The sequence below is a fragment of the Bufo bufo genome, chromosome 8, assembly GCF_905171765.1.
Source record: "Bufo bufo chromosome 8, aBufBuf1.1, whole genome shotgun sequence".
Classification (NCBI taxonomy): Eukaryota; Metazoa; Chordata; class Amphibia; order Anura; family Bufonidae; genus Bufo; species Bufo bufo.
This window is the reverse complement of record NC_053396.1, coordinates 79,340,589-79,356,942: the sequence shown is the minus strand read 5'-3', so window position 1 is coordinate 79,356,942 and position 16,354 is coordinate 79,340,589. Positions and strand designations below refer to the sequence as shown.

Here is a 16,354-nt window from a genome sequence, read left to right as displayed (position 1 = left end):
TCTGTGTGTTCTGGACCTAGGCTCTATTTTTGACCTCGACCTTGTGACCTCCCTGGTATTGACGTGACCTCTTGGCTTCTGACTCCGGATTGTGTTTTGACTTCATTATCAGATTGCTCCCTGTGTACCTGCATGACCTCCTGGCTTTGACTTTGGCTTGTCTGACTCTGTTACGGTACTTCTGTTATCTTATTTGGCCCCTGCGCATATCTAAGCGAGGAACTGCCGCCAAGTACGCCGTCAGTTAGAACTGGCCATGCAAGTATGCAGGGACAGAGGTGGGGTGGAGTTTAGGGCTGCACTTATCCCTACCCTCTGTTGTGACAGATTCACAGGCCTTACCTATACCATGGACCCTATGCCAGTCCTCATACATAGTTCACCCAAATGGTGCAGGATGCTACAGCAGCAGGAATTGCACCAGGCCCCACCTGTAGTGGCCTCCTCCGCTCAAAATCTTGAACCTCATGTCAAACTGCCTGACCGTTTTTCAGGGGATAAGAAGTATTTCCTGACATTTAAAGAAAGCTGCTAGGTTTATTTTCGTTTACGTCCACACTCTTCGGGTTCCAAACAGCAAATGGTAGGCATTATCATCTCTTTGCTGCAGGGAGATCCTTAAGAATGGGCCTACTCCTTCCCCGTGGACTCCCCCTGCCTAACGACTGTTGAAGCATTTTTTCAGGCCTAAGCGGTACGGTGGCAGAGTCCCTGTTAAAGTCGCTTTGTCAGGGGGATAGACCTGTTGAGGAGTACTGCACCCAATACCGGAGATGGTGCGTTTCCTCTGGCTGGAATAACCAAGCACTTAGGTGTCAATTCAGGACTGGACTCTCCGATGAACTGAAGGACATGTTGGTCTGTTATCCAACCCCTGACACTTTAGAACAGAACATGACCCTAGCTGTCAGCCTAGATCAACGTATTAGGGAAAGACGGCGAGAACTTCTGACTTTTCCACAGGTGGTGGTAAAACCAGACTCTTCACCCTTGAAAGTCAAGTTGGAAAGTAACCCAGAAGAACCCATGCAACTTGGGATGACCAGGAGGGATCTTAGACATCAAAAGTGTGCCTGTTTCTACTGCAGAGAATCTTATCACTGGGTACGTCTTTGCCCCAAAATTCCTCCTTCCAAGAGATCCTCCAGGCCTGATGATCAGAAGGATAAGGTACTCCAAGAGGAAGTGAAAGAAAAGGTATTGTTGCCAGTGATTATTTCTTTGGGCATGTGTAAAGGGTCTGGGAAGGCGTTCATTGATTCGGGGTCCGCCTCTAATTTTATCGACTATAATTTTGCCTTGTCATTGGGATTACCTATTTTGTCTCTTCCCAAGCCTATACATATTATAGCTTTTGATTTCACTCATTTGGTGGGCGGTACTGTGGAATATTGTACGCCAGAGGTAACCTTGACTGTGGGGGTTAGTCATATGGAGAGTTGTTCCTTTTTGGTATTAAAAAATTTACCCATGGAAGTAGTTGTGGGCATGCCCTGGCTTCAAATTCATAATCCAATTATCAACTGGTCAATGGGTGAATTAGAGAAATGGGGGCAAAAGTGTGAGTCATGCTGTTCACCAGTTATTCAAGCTGGAATCGCTTCTGAATCGAATAACCTGCCCCCTTACATCAGTGACTTCGGTGATGTGTTTTCCAAATCTGATGCCAAGTTCCTTCCCCCTCATAGACCGTATGATTGTGCTATCAAACTTATTCCAGGATCCAAGTACCCTAAGGGTCGTATTTATAATCTATCTGGCCCTGAACGGAGGTCTATGAGGGACTATCTGAAGGAAAGTTTACAAAAATGTCATATCAGACCTTCGGTTTCCCCTATGGGAGCAGGATTTTTCTTTGTTGAAAAAAAAGATAGTGGTTTAAGACCTTGTATTGATTATCGAGAGTTAAACAAAATTACTATCAAAAATTAATACACTTTGCCGTTGATTCCAGACCTGTTTAATCAGGTCCTTGGAGCCCAATGCTAAACTCGACCTCAGGGGAGCATATAATCTCATTCGTATCAAGGAGAGGGATGAGTGGAAAACTGCTTTTAATACCCCTGAGGGGCATTAGTAATATCTAGTGATGCCATTTGGTTTAAGCAATGCCCCAGAATTTTGTCAATGATATTTTCATGCAATTTATTGGAAAATTATTGATCGTTTATTTAGACGATATTTTGATTTATTCACCCGATTTGGATACTCATGTTAGCCACACTAGACAGGTACTAGAGGTTCTTCAAGAAAACCAACTATTTGCTAGAGGTGAAAAATTTATATTTGGGGTACAGTAAATTTAGTTTTTGGGGTATGTTCTCACTCCCCAATCCTTTAAGATGGATCCTTGGAAGGTGCAGGCGATTCTGGAATGGGTGAGACCCTCCTCTCTAAAAGCGTTACAAAATGTTTTGGGTTTTTGCAATTACTACCGGAAATTTATTAAAAAATGTTTGATTGTCGTTAGGCCTCTCACTGACCTAACTAGAAAGGGAGCAGATTTAGTAAATTGGTCTCCCGAAGCCACTAAGGCTTTTGAAACACTCAAGAGATGTTTTGTTAACGCTCCTATTTTGGTCCAACCTGACCAAGAGAAGCCTTTTGTGGTCGAGGTCGACGCCTCCGAGAATGGGGTAGGAGCGGTACTTTCCCAGGGGTCATCAACTTTCACGAACCTAAGACCATGCTCATTTTTCTCTCGTAAGTTCTCTCCTACCGAGAGAAATTATGATATTGGGAACCGAGAATTGCTTGCTATTAAGTGGGCCTTTGAGGAGTGGCCCTACATCATGTTACAGTTCTTACTGACCATAAAAATCTCATGATTATGAAGTCTGCTAAATGATTAAATCTCAGGCAGGCTAGATGGGTATTGTTCTTTACACGTTTTAATTTCTGTATTACTTTCAGGCCAGGAAGTAAAAATATTAAAGCTGATACCCTGTCCCAAAGTTTCTGTGCTTTCCAACCTCCTGACACTCCACCTGAACCTATATTGCCGACAGGAGGCTTCGGTCTCCGCTGATTTGACGACTGAAATTTCTGTGTAACACTTGACTCCGGTACAATCTCCTAGTGATAAATTGTTTGTCCCTGGTCATTTACGTCTCCAACTGTTGGGTGAGTGCCACAACCCGAATAGACCGTGGTCCCATATTTCTATGGATTTTATTCACCGACTTACCGGTTTCTGAGGGTAAGTCAGTTGTGTGGGTGGTGGTGGACAGATTTAGTAAAATGGTACACTTCAACCCTCTGTCAAAATTGCCTAATGCCACGACTCTGGCTTCCCTGTTTGTTGATCATGTTATACGTTTACACGGAATCCCAGAAAATGTGGTTTCGGATAGAGGTGTCTAATTTGTTTCAAGGTTTTGGAGGGCTTTTTTGTCGTAAATGTAACATCTCTTTGTCTTTTTCTTCGGCCAAATGGTCAAACTGAAAGTTTGAACCAGTCTCTAAAGCAGTATTTAAGGTGCTATGTCTCTGATAACCAACAGCTATGGATGAAACATCTGACTCTGGCTGAATTCGCCAGTAACAACCAGGTGAATTCATCTACTGGTATGTTTACTGTAATCTTGTTTTTTTGGGCAGGCGCAGCACTATGAAGTGCCTTTTGCGCTGTGGCATTAGAATAATTTTGGTATCTCTGACTTTTTAGTCTAACCAGACTGTCTATTACTTTGTAATTCCTCTAGCGCCGTTCTATGGATACAGTAGGGTTAAAGAGCTCACCAAATGCTTCAAATAACTTCTTTATTCATTTCAACTTTTCTTCATATATAACACTGCCGCCTCCGCAGCAGATAGTCCATGTACATAACACGTGTTGAAAAGATATCACAAAATGGCGGTATGCATAAGATGGTGTTTCAACTGTTTAATCTTGTCATTCAACATAAAATGGTGGATATAGTTCTCTGTTGAGTATCTGTACTCTCACTTTAAGTTATTTAAGCACTTTATGATCTCTCTGAGGTATATCTGAGGTTTAACTAATAGTTCACTTGCAGTTAACAGTGACTATTTTCAGAATGGTTGAGTATGATCTGGTATGGTTGTATGCAATTTGGATTGCAATATGTTTGTATGGTATTTGTAGTAGTTCATAGTTTGCAACTGTAGCTTTCAATTTGCAATTTGTATTTGTACTTTGCAATTGAATTTGTTTGGTTGCAATTGGTGGAACTGTAAGTAAACACATATATATCTAGTTCAGTATACAGTCCTAAACACAATACTAACAATATGAATATTATATAACTTGTTTTAAATACCTATATTGGCCTCTTGTTCCCATAAAACTCAGCTCTCAGTGGAGTGAATGTCTCTTCTCTGGGGAATTCCCAGACAGGCTGTCTGTGAGGCTGGCTGTGATTGGTGAAAACTCTTGCTGTATGAGAAGCTGGCTGTGATTGGTCTAGACTTCTGCCCAGGAACAACAGATTAACACTATGCTTTCTGTTGTTTCTGCTGTGTCACTGAGTTTACCTTACATTACAAAATGAATCTTAAAGGCATGTTATCTTTTTCTGCTTCTGTGAACACAAAATATAACAGTAATATGACATCCAAAACTACAGTTTTCATCCACGATTAAGTTTGTTTTCTCCGTCTTCTTCGCAAATTCCAGAGGCCCATATAATGGCTAGAGAACTGTGCACAGCCTGGGCCTAGGTTCAGTCCAACCTGAGAAAAGCCCAGGAGATTCAGAAAAGTAACTCAGATAAAAAGCGCTCTCGAGGAGTAGATTTTGGGTTGGGTGATAAAGTGTGGTTGTCTACCAAGAATTTGTCTTTGAAGGTACCTTTGAATAATTTTGCACCACGGTTTATTGGGCCTTATGAGATTGTGGCCATTATTAATCCTATATCTTTTAAGTTAAGATAACCCGACTCCTTTCATATCCATAATGCTTTTCACAAGTCTTTACTTAAAAATTATATGTCGTCGGTGTAACGGATCTCCTGGCACCCCGACCAGGTACCTCCATTGATGGATGCTCGTAGTGCTTCCCGAGGACTCCAAGCACTCCGCTCTACACCAAAACCGCCACAGGAACCAGGAACAGGAACCGCTTGATTGGGGTCTCACTGTCCTCCACCCACGCTGGACCCAAGACTGGGCTTCCACTTCCAGTGGGTGAACCTCTCCTAAATCCAGAGAGCAGGAACAGCTCTTACAAGAGCTAGTAGTTATAGCCAGGGGAGTATAGCAAATCTTCAGCATATAGCAATCCCCAGTGTCGATCAGTTACCCAAACACCAGCCTCAACATGATGAAGGGTAAAACAGGAACTCCCTTTATTGAAGATCAACTCAGTATACAGTCGTGGCCAAAAGTTTTGAGAATTACATAAATATTGGAAATTGGAAAAGTTGCTGCTTACGTTTTTATAATAGCAATTTGCATATACTCCAGAATATTATGAAGAGTGATCAGATGAATTGCATAGTCCTTCTTTGCCATGAAAATTAACTTAATCCCAAAAAAAACTTTCCACTGCATTTAATTGCTGTCATTAAAGGACCTGCTGAGATCATTTCAGTAATCGTCTTGTTAACTCAGGTGAAAATGTTGACGAGCACAAGGCTGGAGATCATTATGTCAGGCTGATTGGGTTAAAATGGCAGACTTGACATGTTAAAAGGAGGGTGATGCTTGAAATCATTGTTCTTCCATTGATAACCATGGTGACCTGCAAAGAAACGCGTGCAGCCATCATTGCGTTGCATAAAAATGGCTTCACAGGCAAGGATATTATGGCTACTAAGATTGCACCTCAATCAACAATTTATAGGATTATCAAGAACTTCAAGGTAAGAGGTTCAATTCTTGTTAAAAAGGCTTTAGGGCGTCCAAGAAAGTCCAGCAAGCGCCAGGATCGTCTCCTAAAGAGGATTCAGCTGCGGGATCGGAGTGCCACCAGTGCAGAGCTTGCTCAGGAATGGCAGCAGGCAAGTGTGAGCGCATCTGCACGCACAGTAAGGCGAAGACTTTTGGAAGATGGCCTGGGCAGCAAAGAAGCCATTTCTCTCCAAAAAAAACATCAGGGACAGATTGATCTTCTGCAGAAAGTATGGTGAATGGACTGCTGAGGACTGGGGCAAAGTCATATTCTCCGATGAAGCCTCTTTCCAATTGTTTGGGGCATCTGGAAAAAGGCTTGTCCGGAGAAGAAAAGGTGAGCGCTACCATCAGTCCTGTGTCATGCCAACAGTAAAGCATCCTGAGACCATTCATGTGTGGGGTTGCTTCTCATCCATGGGAGTGGGCTCACTCACAATTTTGCCCAAAAACACAGCCATGAATAAAGAATGGTACCAAAACACCCTCCAACAGCAACTTCTTCCAACAATCCAACAACAGTTTGGTGAAGAACAATGCATTTTCCAGCACGATGGAGCACCGTGCCATAAGGCAAAAGTGATAACTAAGTGGCTCGGGGACCAAAACTTTGACATTTTGGGTCCATGGCCTGGAAACTCCACAGATCTTAATCCCATTAAGAACTTGTGGTCAATCCTCAAGAGGCGGGTGGACAAACAAAAACCCACTAATTCTGACAAACTCCAAGAAGTGATTATGAAAGAATGGGTTGCTATCAGTCAGGAATTGGCCCAGAAGTTGATTGAGAGCATGCCCAGTCGAATTGCAGAGGTCCTGAAAAAGAAGGGCCAACACTGCAAATACTGACTCTTTGCATAAATGTCATGTAATTGTCGATAAAAGCCTTTGAAATGTATGAAGTGCGTGTAATTATATTTCACTACATCACAGAAACAACTGAAACAAAGATCTAAAAGCAGTTTAGCAGCAAACTTTGTGAAAACTAATATTTGTGTCATTCTCAAAACTTTTGGCCACGACTGTATATACAGTTCAAGAAGTCTAACAACATAACGCAATCAACCATGAACAACATGCAAACAGACATCTTCACCCCCTCCATAATGAATGAATAGGGAGAGAGGAGACACATGTGATGGGATTATCTCCTGAGTGTATCATAGGGTGATCTACTCATCTAGGAGTTGGCTTCTCCTATAATCAGCTATCTTAATCCCATCACTAACACAATCAGTGGGAGTCTCAGTGCAGAGTTAACCCTTTTTGTTTTGCTGAATCCACACCATGACTTTTTAATAGGCAATAGGAAATATGTGGCATATAAATTCCACACATAAATCAGGGTTCATAGTTCCTTGTAACCCCAAAAGGTCTGAGGGAGTCTCCATAGTGCTGGATCCATAGTCTGTAGGAAGGAGGCTGGCCCTCAGGCTTCTCCAGCAGCCCCAGTGACGGTTCAGTCCGTCACAGCCGTTATCCCCTTCACAGGTAGCTCCACGACCAGCGGAGGTGGCCGGTCAACCAGAATTCAAGGTCTCTATGATTATTGATGCAAGAAAGGTCTGAAACTCTCTGCAATATTTGGTCCATTGGAAGGGCTTTGGTCCTGAGGCTAGTCTAGTAAGATGCATGCTGCTAGGCTGGTGAGAAAATTCCATCTTACTCACCCGGAAAAACCCGCTCCAGTAAATATGGGTCCGGTGGACCCTCGTGGTACTGTAACGGGGAGCCAGCGACGCGCTTCCTCCTTGTAGCATCGCCGGAAACAAACTGGACAGAACCGGAGATCCAACTGCACTGGTTCCAACAGCTCCAGCAGGTTTCACAGCAACACCACCTGAGGTCAGAATAGTTAACCTGAAAGGAAGGTCTATATCTGACAGCAAGGGAAATAGGAAGAGAGAATATATAGTGGCAGGGAGTTGCAGACAAAAAACTGCTGAAATGAAAACTACTGATACCTAGATAGGACAAAAGGGATTGCAAACTAAAACAGGACAACCTGGACCGGAATCAATTCCCACAACTAGGTCATGGAGCGAATAGCCACCCACTGCGACCTTCTGATCCCAGACACCACAGGGTCAGTGATAGGTCTTGACACCCTTGTGACAGAAAAACCAATATATACCCCAACCAGGGAATCATTACTTAAAGAAGTAATTAACTGGCATAAGCCTATGGCAAACTACCACAATACAAAACCTACAAAAAATGCCATGCCGCTTATAATGAATTAATACTTTATTGCAAAATGACATAAATTTACAAACATGATTAAAAAAATGTATGGTGCAGGAAATAAAAAGAGAGACGAAATCACTGGAGGAAACATACAGCGGATACATGTCCGTACATCAGTCCATCAATGCAATACATAGGAAGATAAAGTGCAAATGCAAACAAATCATCTGTAATCAAAACGACATCGGACAATTACCCATACTGCGTCTCCTCCAGGATGGCGCCAACCTGGAGGAGACGCAGTATGGGTAATTGTTCGATGTCCTTTTGATTACAGATGATTTGTTTGCATTTGCACTTTATCTTCCTATGTATTGCATTGATGGACTGATGTACGGACATGTATCCGCTGTATGTTTCCTCCAGTGATGTCTTCTCTCTTTTTATCTCCTGCACCATACTTTTTTTTAATCATGTTTGTAAATTTATGTCATTTTGAAATAAAGTATTAATTCATTATAAGCGGCCTGGCATTTTTTGTATGTTTTGTACCCTTGTGACAGGTAGATTGAATTACTTGAGTATTTCTTTGTGTTTTAGGACTTGTGCTATTCACATATATACAGACTCTGCTGCAATGCACAACAGTAAGAGACAGTACTATCTTTCTAGTGCTGTGTAGGAGCCAGCTAGCAGCCCAATTACTATAAAAAACAACTCCTTGAACTTTGGGCCAAATTAGATCTCAGACAGAAATGACTGAAACGGATGACAACTGATGCAACAGGATTAGAGTTGAGCGGACACCTGGGAGTTCGGGTTTGACGAGTTCGGCCAAACTTGAAAAAAAAGTTTGGGTTCGGGACCCGAACTTGACCCCAAACCCTAACCCCATTGAAGTCAATGGGGACCCGAACTTTTGGGCACTAAAATGGCTCTAAAATAGTCCTGGAAAGGGCTAGAGGGCTGCAAAAGGCATCAAAATTTGCTTAAGAGCATGGCAACTGTTCTGCAAACTAATGTGGATAGGGAAATTACTTAAAATAACATAAAATACAGAAAAATTTAAAATAACAATCTGGATCTAGAAGTAGGAGGTTGAGGAGGCAGTGGATGGGTGGATGTGGCGGTGTAGGTTGACGTGGCGGTGTTGGTGGAAGCGGCGGTGAAGGAGGAATAGGTAGCCAACACTGATTTGTGTTATTTTTTATTTTTAAATTGGGGTATCCCCCAAAATATTGGGACATATAACAAAATAAAACAAAGAATAAGTGCACTTGAGTACAAGAATGGATGGTTGAGGCTGGTATAAATGTCTATTCTGCACAAGGTACGGACAAGTCCTGTGGTATCCATGCCTGGTTCATTTTAATAAACGTAAGCTTGTCCACATTGGCTGTGGCCTGTGATAACGCTCTCTGCCATGCTAAACACACATTCACACCATACACTGGCTGCAGGGCAGGTCAACACCTCCAAGGCTGACAAAGTTTTTCCACATTTGGGCCATGCTAACCCTGCCTTCTCAGGTGCTGGTGGTGCCCCAGCTGCATTGGTGACCTCTTCCTCCTCCTCTGCCTTCGCCTTGTGCTTCCACTGTGCCCCCGCTGTCAGGTGGGAATCCCATCAGCGTGCGCTTGTAGTCGCGCATCTTCCGATCAGTAACAGATGTTTTCACTAAATTTAGTTCCCTGTCAGCAATGCAGAGCAGGGGTTCATTCACGGCAAAAGGGGGTTCATGTCACCCAGCAATAGAACAGAGGATTTTGAGAGATTTAGGCCCCTGTCACCCAGGCACAGCAGGGGTTCATTCATGGCAAAAGGGGGTTCTTGTCGCCCAGCAATAGAACAGAGGATTTTGAGAGATTTAGGCCCATGTCACCCAGGCACAGCAGGGGTTCATTCACGGCAAAAGGGGGATCATGTCACCCAGCAATAGAACTGAGGATTTTGAGAGATTTAGGCCCCTGTCACCCAGGCACAGCAGGGGTTTGTATACGTCAAAAATGGTAAAATGTCACCGACAATTAAAAATATGATTTTTTTCAATTTAGTGCACTAAAATTGGCACTTTTTTGCATTAAAATGGCTCTAAAATAGTCCTTGAAAAGGCTAGAGGGATGTAAAAGGCAGCAAAATGTGCTTAAGAGCATGGCAAATGCTCTGCAAACAAATGTGGATAGGGAAATAACTTAAAATGAAATAAAATAACTAAAAATTACAAATTATTAACCTGCAACTCAGAGAAGGAGGTGGATATGGAGTCGGAGGTTGAGGAAGCGGTGAATGTGGTGTTGTAGGTGGAGGCAGCAATGGAGAGGGAGGAGGTAGCCAACAATGTTTTTTTTTTATTTTTTATTCCAAAATTTTGGGACAAATAAAGAAAAAGAAAACAAAGAATCATTGCACTTGACTTGAGTACAAGAATGTATGTTTGATGGTGGTATAAATGTCTATTCTGCACAAGGTACAGACAAGTCTTGTGGGATCCAAACCTGGTTCATTTTAATGAACGTGAGCTTGTCCACGTTGGCTGTGGACAGGCGGCTGCGTCTGTCTGTAATGACGCCTCCTGCCGTGCTAAATACACGTTCACAGAGTACACTGGCTGCAGGGTAGGCCAGCACCTCCAAGGCATACAGGGCAAGCTCTGGCCATGTGGACAATTTAAAGACCCAGAAGTTGAATGGGGCAGAACCATCAGTCAGTACATGTAGTCGTGTGCACAGGTACTGTTCCACCATGTTGTTCAAATGCTGCCTCCTGCTAACACGCTCCATATCAGCAGTTGGGGCCGGTTGTTGCGGCGAGGTGACAAAGCTTTTCCACATGACGGCCATGCTAACCCTGCCTTCTGAAGTGCTGGCGCTGACACAGCTGCGTTGGCGACTTCTTCCTCCTCCCCTGCCTTAACTTTGTGCTTCCACTTGTCCCCCGGCATCAGTCGGGAATGCTCTCAGGAGCGCGTCTACCAGCGTGCGCCTGCAGTCGCGCATCTTCCGATCACGCTCCAGTGAGGAAATTAAGGACGGCACATTGTCTTTGTAACGGGGATCCAGCAGGGTGGCCACCCAGTAGTCAGCACACGTTAAAATGTGGGCAACTCTGCTGTCGTTGTGCAGGCACTGCAGCATGTAGTCGCTCATGTGTGCCAGGCTGCCCAGAGGTAAGGACAAGATGTCCTCTGTGGGAGGCGTATCGTCTGCGTCCTCCGTATTCCCCCAGCCATGCACCAGTGGCTGTGCTGAAGTTGGTGGTGAAGGTCTGTTGCTGACCGGATGAGGAGGTGGTAGAAGAGGAGGAGGAAGCCGAGTAGGAAGAGGAGGCAACAGGAGGCAAAGAACGATGCCCTGCGATCCTTGGCGGCCCAGCCGCCACTACATTTACCCAGTGTGCAGTTAGGGAGATATAGCATCCCAGGCCGTGCCTACTGGTCCACGTATCTGTGGTTAGGTGGACCTTGCCACAGATGCCGTTGCGCAGTGCACACTTTATTTTATTCAATACTTGGTTGTGCAGGGCTCTCCTGGAGAAGTAGTGGCGGCTGGGAACAACGTACTGTGGGACAACAAGCGACATAAGCTGTTTGAAGCTGTCTGTCTCCACCAGCCTGAATGACAGCATTTCAAAGGCCAGCTGTTTGTAAATACTGGCATTCAGGGCCAGGGATCGAGGGTGGCTAGGTGGGAATTTACGCTTTCTCTCAAAAGGTTTGTGAGATGGAGAGCTGAACGCTTCCGTGTGACATGGTGGAGATGCTTGGTGACGGAGGTGGTGTTGTTGGTGGCACATCCTCTGTTTGCTGGGCGGCAGGTGCAAACGTTCCTCCAGTGGCGGAGGAAGAGGCCGAGGCAGCAGCAGTAGAGGGAGCAGGAGGGGCCTGAGCCCTTTCTTGGTTTTGAAGGTGCTTACTCCACTGCAGCCTGTGTCTCGCATGTAGATGCCTGGTCCTGCAGGTTGTGCTAAGGTTCAGAACGTTAATGCCTCGCTTCAGGCTCTGATGGCATAGCGTGCAAACCACTCGGGTCTTGTCGTCAGCACATTGTGTGAAGAAGTGCCATGCCAGGAAACTCCTTGAAGCTGCCTTTGGTGTGCTGGGTCCCTGGTGACGGTGGCCAGTAGCAGGCGAACTGTTTTGGTGACGGCTGCTCGGCTTTTGCACCCTGCTCCCGCTTTTGCTACGCTGTTGGCTCGTCTCACCACTGCCTCTTCCTCCGAACTCTGAAAGTCAGTGGCACGACCTTCATTCCATGTGGGGTCTAGGACCTCATAGTCCCCTGCATCGTCTTCCACCCAGTCTTCCTCCCTGACATCCTTTTCGGTCTACACACTGCAGTAAGACGCAGCAGTTGGCACCTGTGTTTCGTCATCATCAGAGACGTGCTGAGGTGGTATTCCCATGTCCTCATCAGGAAATATAAGTGGTTGTGTGTCAGTGCATTCTATGTCTTCCACTCCTGGGGAAGGGCTAGGTGGTTGCCCTTGGGAAACCCTGCCAGCAGAGTCTTCAAACAGCATAAGAGACTGCTGCATGACTTGAGGCTCAGACAGGTTCCCCAATATGCACGGGGATGATGTGACAGACTGGGCATGGGTTTCAGGCGCCACCTGTGCGCTTTCTGCAGAAGACTGGGTGGGAGATAATGTGAACGTGCTGGATCCACTGTCGGCCACCCAATTAACTAGCGCCTGTACTTGCTCAGGCCTTACCATCCTTAGAACGGCATAAGGCCCGACCAAATATCGCTGTAGATTCTGGCGGCTACTGGGACCTGAGGTAGTAGGTTCAGTAGGACGTGTAGCTGTGCAGAACGGCCACGTCCTCTCCCTGCACAAGAGGCTCCACCAACACCACCACCATAACCATGACTGCGTCTCTTATTAGATGTTTGCCTCATGGTTAGCGTTCACAAAGCAAAGTAAAAAGTGGTTAAGTCTGTTAAAAATAATTAACCGCCAATAAAAACCCTGATGTAGGGTATTGCACTCTTTTTTTTTAAACTCTATATGACAGCGGTATTTGTGGCCTAAATTTCACAGTAACTTATGCACGTCTAATCCTAGATGTGCAGTATATCAGAGGGTTTTTTCACCCCATTAAGCAAAAAGCTGTATTTCTGGCCTAAATGTGACACTCATTTATGCATGTCTAATCCTAGATGTGCACTATATGAAACAGATGCTTTTTTTTCACCCCAGTATGCCCCAGTATGAGAAAGCCGTATTTGTGGCCTAAATTTCACGGTCACTTATGCATGTCTAATCCCAGATGTGCAGTATATCAGAGGGTTTTTTCACCCCAGTAAGCAAAAAGATGTATTTCTGGCCTAAATGTGACTTTCACTTATGCACGTCTTATCCCAGATGTGCAGTATATTAGAGGGTTTTTTCACCCCAGTAACCAAAAAGCCGTATTTATGGCCTAAATGTGACAGTCACTTATGCACGTCTAATCCCAGATGTGCAGTATATATTAGAGGGTTTTTTCACCCCAGTAATCAAAAAGCCGTATTTCTGGCCTAAATGTGACAGTCACTTATGCACGTCTAATCCCAGATGTGCAGTATATTAGTGGGTTTTTTCATCCCAGTAATCAAAAGGCCGTATTTCTGGCCTAAATGTGACAGTCACTTATGCATGTCTAATCCCAGATTTTGCAGTATATTAGAGGGTTTTTTCACCCCAGTAAGCAAATAGATGTATTTCTGGAAATTCTGGCCTAAATGTGACACTCACTTATGCACATCTTATCCCAGATGTTCAGTATATCAGAGGGTTTTTTCACCCCAGTAACCAAAAAGCCGTATTTCTGGCCTAAATGTGACAGTCACTTATGCACGTCTTATCCCAGATTTTGCAGTAGATTAGAGCGTTTTTTCACCCCAGTAACCAAAAAGATGTATTTCTGGCCTAAATGTGACAGTCACTGGGCCAGTATATTAGAGTTTTTTTTCACCCCAGTAAGCAAAAAGATGTATTTCTGGATTTGCAGACATGCAGATAGCCTGTGCTGGTGCACTATCGTTGCATAAAATGGCTGCCGATTATGTATTGATATTGACAAACTGAAGTAAAAAAAGTTTGTTTTCAGCAGTAGTTGGCTCAGGGCAGGCTTAACAAAATTGTGCACTGCACCCACAAAACACATTTTCTGTAGATCGCTGAGTAAAAAAAGCAGTTCTTGATAAGATTTCTCCCTGATCTCTCCCTCACAGCAGCTGCAGCCTCTCCCTACACTAATCCGAGCAGAGTGACGGGCGGCGCTACGTGACTCCAGCTTAAATAGAGGCTGGGTCACATGCTGCAGTTGGCCAATCACAGCCATGCCAATAGTAGGCATGGCTGTGATGGCCTTTTGGGGCAAGTAGTATGACGATTGTTGATTGGCTGCTGTGCAGCCTTTCAAAAAGCGCCAAGAAAGCGCCGAACACCGAACCCAAACTTTTACGTAAATGTTCGGGTCCGGGTGCCGAAAAACCTAAAGGTCGGTACGAACCCGAACTTTACAGTTAGGGTTCGCTCAACTCTAAACAGGATGAATTTTTTACAGGATCCTTTAAAAAATAGATCCTATGCAATTCTATGCTTAACTAATGAAACACAATTTGTTTTTGTTTTTCTTCTTCTGAAGAGAAGAACTGAAAGCTGAACGGTGATATGAACTCAGTCTAATTCCTGTCGTCTCTCGAGCTTGGTTTCACAGTTTTCTCAACAGCATGTGTATGCAGCATTAGATAGATTCTCTGTTGCCTAAACCGACCTGTGCCTGAATATCGTATTCACCCTCAGTTGCCTGCCCTGACCCTGGCCTGTTACTGAATATGAGTTTTGCCTGAACCCTTAGTGCTCCGCACCAGTGTCTCTGACACCAGTGGGTCAGCTGTCAACCGCACAAAGACTATTCAAAGCAGCCTGGTGGCTGCCTTGCATTGAAATCTAGATTGCTGTTTGGGGGCCTAAGTGTTAAAGCCAGGGGACTGCCAGGATAATGCCCTCAGGATTAGACCAAAGGCAAACCTGTTGGTTGACAAATCTGACTGAAAATTTCAAACACGGAAGACTTCTTTTCAGATGATGATCTGTAATCTGTCAGATAAAACAACTACTGTTCATCTGTTTTTAAACAAATTTGGACTAATGTGAATGGGTACCTTTAAGCCTCAGGCACCAATGAGCCTATGCCACCCCTGTGACCAGTTCTGATTACTTCAAACAAACTTGAAGTGTTCCCACTTAGTCATCAACAAGCTATCTATCGGTCATTTCCCTCCAAAGTAGCCCTCACATCTAAATAAACAGGCAGTAATTCAGCAGCATACGGTATTTGCTGATTCCCACAGCTAGCTCCTTCCTTTCTAACAACTGCTTTACATCCTCGTAAAGCTGTCAGAACTACTGTACATGAATTTAAACACTTTAACTATGTTTACACTTAGCGCATCTCTGCACAACTTTTCTTGACAAAGATATAATTAGAAGCTAAAAATTTAAGAATTGATGGAAACCAAATGACCTCATGCAAAAGGAAGTCAATTCTGCTGGGCACTTCACTGGAAAATGTTGCAAAATATGAACAGACTGAATAGTTTTTCATGTGCAGTCATTGCGTGCTCCTTGAGCAATACAGTTTCAATGAGCATACAGATTCTTTATTCACATAATAGATTTCCAAAGACTCATATAGATCAAAGCCAAGAAAAAAAAGAGATCAGCTTGCTCACAACCATGTATAACAAAGCAAATAGACCACTTCATACACTACATCTTTTCTACTCTTATTACACATAGCCAAGAATCTGTCCTGTCCAACAAACATTTCCCAGGTCTCCCATTAGTGCATGTCTGGCACCACTAAATCTAAATACAATTCAAACATGTTGCGAGAGAAATAAGGTGTGTTGGAAGGGAATGGGCAGAGATCAGTTCATTTTAATACTATTCAAGATCCCAGATTATGAAAAATCTGTTGTCTTTTCAGAATTTTTGTTAAACTAAGGCCTCATGCACACAACTGTCGTGCGGCCGTTCCTTGCATTGGGCACCGCAATTTGCGGCCCCTAATGCACGGAAAACGTCCGTGCGGCGGCCGGGACGGATCGAGATCCATTCAACTTGAATCTGTCCGTGATCGGTCCGCACCGCAAAAAAATACAACATGTTCTATTTTTTTGCAGTGCGGAGGCACGGACAGAAACACCACAGAAGCAAGTGAATGAGTCTGTATCTGTGATGCGGGGAGCACACAGCCGGTGCCCACATATTACAGACCCGCTGTTTGCAGGCCGCAATACTGCCACAGTTGGGCAACGGCCAG

General features: G+C 44.3%; 1 protein-coding gene across 1 annotated transcript in view; it reads left to right on the top strand.

Moving 5' to 3' along the window:
* Nucleotides 1-16,354, top strand: part of LOC120978062 (relaxin receptor 1-like) — a 455,454-nt gene that overhangs the window by 233,345 nt on the left and 205,755 nt on the right. The gene's annotated exons all lie outside the window — the stretch shown is intronic.